Below are 5,800 nucleotides of genomic sequence, written 5' to 3'. Positions count from 1 at the left end.
TAGATAGATAGATAGATAGATAGATAGATAGATAGATAGATAGATAGATAGATAGATAGATAGATAGATAGATAGATAGATAGATAGATAGATAGATACATAGATTGACAAGACGAGAAATGCTTTAGAAACTATTCCTTAAAACTTTTCAAAAAATTGTCTTAAAATATTTACCCTCCACTGCATGCTTACATCAGTGATGTAAAATCCCCCATGATCACCATGGGAAACTTATTTATCCACATTAAGCTCCTTCTCTCTGATGTCAGAACTACTACACTAATATTGCTTGTTGTTCGTATTCATGAGTTAATTTTCCACACATTACGAGAGTAATAAAAAGTCTTGGTTGTTGTCGTTATTATAATACTAAATGTAGATGATAATGATATTTTAAATGAGTAAATACACAGAGATGAGATATGAGAAGAGTAAATATTAAAAATTAAAGTAAAAGAAGAAACACAAAACGTACCAAAGAAAGAAATAACAAGTTGCGTGTAAATTTTGTTGCATATAAAAATGTTCATTTTGTATTTAACTTTCGTTACGAACAGACGACGGTTTTTACATCAAAAATACACAAAAATAACGTTTTTAATGTGGTCGTGATAAATTTTCAATTTCAGTGTTAAGTTTCTGAAGAAAAACACGGTGTGTTTTAATTTTTTTTTATAAAAAAAAAAACACTGACATTAAAAGTTTGTGTAATACGTATTTTTTTAGTTCTAAAGAAAATAAAACTACAATTTGACAACATTTCATACATTTTGTTTATTTAAAAAAAAAGTTAATGAAAATAGAAAAACAATCTGGTTTTCTAATTTAGCTGTAATTTTTTTCTTTGAGTGTGTTTGTGTAAATTTTTCTATGAATGACTGGAAAGAGAAAAAGAGAGAGTTTTCTTAATTTCCGGTTTGACATAAAATCTCAAGTTTCTGTTGTTTTTTATTAGTGATGACAATTTTACGTTTTTTCTTCGACAATAATTGTGGTTTAATTTTTTATTAACGTTTTAATTTTTTATTGTAATAAATATTTAAATTTGTTTTCAGAGTGATTTAACAATTTTAAACTAAAAAATTTTGTTGCTGATTAATACAACTGTGATAAATATTAAAATAATAATTTTTAATTAAATTTTACTAGTTAAATATAATAAAAATAATCACCTTCAAGTGTTCGTTGTTTAAAACATAATAATTTTTTTAACAAAAAAAGTAAGTTTCAAATACATGTTTTTTGTATATATTTTTTAAATTTAAAAATTAATTTTATTTGTCTAATTCTCAATCGTTGTTGTATTGTTGTAGAGTTGTACGACATACAACAAATTTAAAATAAAACAAGTCAATACTAAACAATTACCATATACTACGATACAACCGTACAATTCCGATTGTGAATTGGACAATTGATTTCTTCGTACTGTAGAATATATTAAAAATATTAATTGAATATTCTTTTATGTTCGAGTCTCATTAGGTTATAAATTTTTTCCAAATTGTTACGATAATTAAGTTGAATTTTTTTTTAAATTTCGATAGTTTTTTTTTAACTTTCGAAAATTTTTGTTTTTTTTAATGAAAATTTTCGATAATTTTTTCATTTAATGATAATTTTTTAGTAAATTTTCTATTTTATCAAACATTTTAAGTAAATTTATTATTTTGATAGAAAATTTTTGTTAAATTTTAAATTTTTATAAAAAAGTTTCGATAATTTTTTTCTTTATAGAAAATTTTATATTTTTATTACTTTTTAAAGATAAAATTCCCGTTTTATAATAAAATTTTTGAGAATTTTTTTTAATAATTTTCTCATTTTCTTAAAGAGCAGTGCGGTTCAGAGATACAAGTCGAAACAGCTCAAATAGGCGGAGCCTGTCCGCCGGTAACATTTGGCTCTAAAGCTAAGCCGGCTTAAACGTAGCCGCTGATAAAGATTGGAAAGGCATATGTATTTCGGAAAATAATTTAACTATTTAAAATTCTTATTGCAAATTTAAAATATTATGCTAATATTAAAATAGTGAAAACTGAATGTCCATTTCCTGTAGACAAAACCTTTATAGTGACAGGTTTCTATATAACAGACTTTTATACAGAGATTTTTCAATATAATTAACTCTTATAAAGTAAATTTCTTCAGAAAAGTTAAATTTAGCCACAGCCGATATTTTCTATAATAAGCCGCCGATCATTTCGGTGTGGTTGTCACAAATGTTATATGTATTTTAATAAAACACTAAAGCAATCCCATTCCTGTCTTCAAATCTGTCATTCATTTTTTACAATCTGGCAATCCGGCAACACCCTTTAAAGTAGATTAATATACAAATTAGTGTTGCCAAGTAATGTAAAACCAAATAACGGTAACTAATCACTTTTTATAGCAAAAACATACAAAGTCCAGTGAAATCTTCATTTTGTTTGATTATTTAATAAAATTGAAGTTTAAATGCAAAGTTTTTCTATGTGCTAATTATAAATTTTCTTAAACTATTGCTCAGCTTGAGTAAATTGTATAATTTTGCGTCATTTAGTTAATAGTTTCTCTTTATTTGCACAGCATTTTTTTCATTATTATTTATTTATTAATATTTACTATTTATTTAAATTTAGGTACTTAATTTTTATCTCTACTTCCCCTCATCTTCAAAAAAAAGAAAAAAAACTCATTTATTACTTAATGTAGCCCCATACAATGTATGCATATATTTATTAAAAAAGTTTTTATTTTTTTGTTCAAACTTCTTCATTATTATCTTCCTGTTCGGGGAATAATAAACTACGTAACTTTTATTTCTTATATTTTGGTTCCGTCTGTTTAATCATTAAATTATAACGACCCAATACCGTAAAACATATACAATTTGTGCTTTCTACCTGCCTACATTCAAATATCTAATCTTTAGCAGTTATTTCTAACTTTTTTTCTTGTATTCATACAAATTTTCTTATTCTCAACCTTCGAACTAAATATTTATTCTTTTCTAAGATTTTTTTTTGTTAAATTGTTCGTTAAATTTGAATATTGTCTTTTATGTAGTGGTGGGTTTGAATTACTCATCTAATGTTTATGTTGATTATTTGAAATACGCTATTTATTTGTAATCAATATGTTTTTTTTTATAAAAAAGCGTTACAATACTTTAATTATGACTTCTTGTAGATTTCATATAGTAGTTTTTTTATCTGGGTTTTCAACAGTTTCTCTTTATCAGTCCCACATTCCTTTGGCAAAGTTTTAAATTCATTTGTAATTTTAATACTTTGAAAAAAAAATGTTTCAACATTTTTTAATTACACTTTAGTTTGGGTATTATTTGAATATATCGATAAGAATATTTAAACATTTTTTCTTTTTCTTGCGAAATACTAAAAGTCATAATTTGTAAATCTAGTACATAGTTTCTAAATAACGTCATTTATAATTCTGTATATTTTGCTTTTGAAGCGGAAATTTCAGAATTTTAATATTGAAAATTTTGTAAACAAGTTTATTCTCATCGATATCTGTCCGAAAAACAACATGGCTGCGGAAAATGCTTTAGAGTTCTAGGGACTAAATAACTGTATATATTATGACAGCGATATTGCGAACATTCTTATCAGTTTTGTTAATAAATTGTTTCACCAAAGTTAGCTCAAGTTTCGCTTCGATTATTTCAAAGTATGGCAGCCTTTCCGAGTGATTAGTATCGGTACCATTATGATCTGAAACAACCTTTCTTCTCGCCCGCTAGACATGTCTATTAGAACTTGAAAGTCATTGCTTAGTCTTCTATATTTCTTCCAAAGCAGATCAAAATAATTACCTTCTTGACATAGAACAACTTATGTCACAAGATCATTCCACTTTTAGATTGATTGTTTCGCATATGCTTCGAGAGGGATGTAGCAAATGATATTCTCTCTTTTTTTCACTTTTGGAATGGACCCTTAGTTTCGGGATAGTGGCTATGACCATTGAGAGCGATGGTACAATTTAAGCACTCTTGTTGTAGTTTGTGAAAGTGTCGCGATCAACCTAAGGCCCTAGTAGCATCAAGGTAAATGTGTAAATATTCGTTTTTGTCCTAACCGTTCGCGATCAACCTGAGGCTCTAGTAGCATCAAGGTAAATGTGTAAATATGCGTTTTTTTCCTAACCGTTCGCGACAACCTTCTTGCTAGGGCGCCATTCCCCCATCTAAGTCGTATTGTACATATTTGTCCGTTTATTACAAGTGGCCTTCCTTTCCGTTTCTAACTTACTCTAAGAGTTATAAGATATGCTAGTTTTACAAGGTTTAGGTCTTAAGATTGTATGTTATGATGTTATATATTAGATATACCAAAAATGTCGGCTTTAAGAGTGTTTTTTTGAAGAACGGGATCAAGGAGTTTCCGTATTAGAATCTTTGAACAAAGATAATGCTTTTAATCTCCTATGAAATAAGGTCAGTTTAGTTCTCATGGACTGCATATGCCATATACTGGTTATGATCACGAAATGTAATGATTAAATGGCTATGATGTAAACTTTCGGAATTTGAACCTTTATTTGAACTTTGACGCATTACAACATTGGCAGTAAAATGTGTAGAAATGGGGTAATAATACTGTCAACTTACAAATTTTGTCTTGTAATATTTTCGGTAATGCTTTTTCTGACAATGTTGCAAAAGAAAAATTGTAATTTCAAACGATTATTAGACATTTTCTGAACATTTTACTGACAACGTTGTAAGATCTGACAACAGTGTATCATGGCTTTTAGTAACTCTGGAATTTTATGAAGTTTTCTTTTAATTCATCTGGCAACCCCACTAACAAGCTTTTGTATATATGTGTATCATTTTCCCAAAGAGAAATGGTAGAAAGAGAACGTAAATAAATATTTGTGTTAATAATTGTACTATATTTTAACTATTTATTATATGATATGCGTTTATATCGCTTCACAAGTAAGCGATATTTTTATTACTTTTTTTTGCAATCATTCAAATATTCAATATGTATAAAACGATTTTTTGCCGATGGCCAGCAGCGACAGCAGGCCGGCAGCTGAGATATTTATTTGAGGTAATATAGCAACGTCAGCTACAATATTTGCCGTTGACGATAAAGCAACTAACGATGATGATGATGATGTTTATATTTCTATATGTATAAAACAATTATTATTGTTGTTGTGCTATTGTATTACTGTATGTGGAATGTTTTAGTTAAACCGACACATACATATAGGACAAACAAACACCAAGTGTATGTACATATTATACGGTACAACTCCTCTTCTCTATTTACCCACAACTACTTTATACTCAGTTGTCAGTATCAGTAACAACACGGGTATGTATGTTACTGGTTAAAGCTCAATGTTGTTGGGCCAGCCAGCCATCCAGCCAGCTATACCCGATCAACAGTAACAACAACATCATACACACAATACTATGACAATCTAACTTTATTCAGCAGCAACGGCGCTACAGCAGCAGCAACAACAAGCAGTTAGTAAAACGACCGTCATTCAAACAGTTTTATAGGGAGCAGGGAGGCACTAACCGGCAGACGGCCATAAAGTCACAATTTTTTATTATTATTTTGTTTTTTTGCGGCAGTAACTTTGAATTTTAAAATATTTTGCCATTTAGTTGGCAGAGAACTTGCTTTCGCGTATGATCGTCAACCCAAAACTACGGGCGCTAGACAATATTGAAAGAAAAAACGTTAAAACGAGAATAAAACCAACAGAGAGAAATAATCTCGGTCAATAATTTCGGTGCAATTTCAAATATTTTAACAAATATACA

Source organism: Lucilia cuprina, chromosome 3, assembly GCF_022045245.1.
Source record: "Lucilia cuprina isolate Lc7/37 chromosome 3, ASM2204524v1, whole genome shotgun sequence".
NCBI classification, from domain to species: domain Eukaryota; kingdom Metazoa; phylum Arthropoda; class Insecta; order Diptera; family Calliphoridae; genus Lucilia; species Lucilia cuprina.
The sequence above is the reverse complement of the archived record's forward strand: the minus strand, read 5'-3'. Positions refer to the sequence as shown.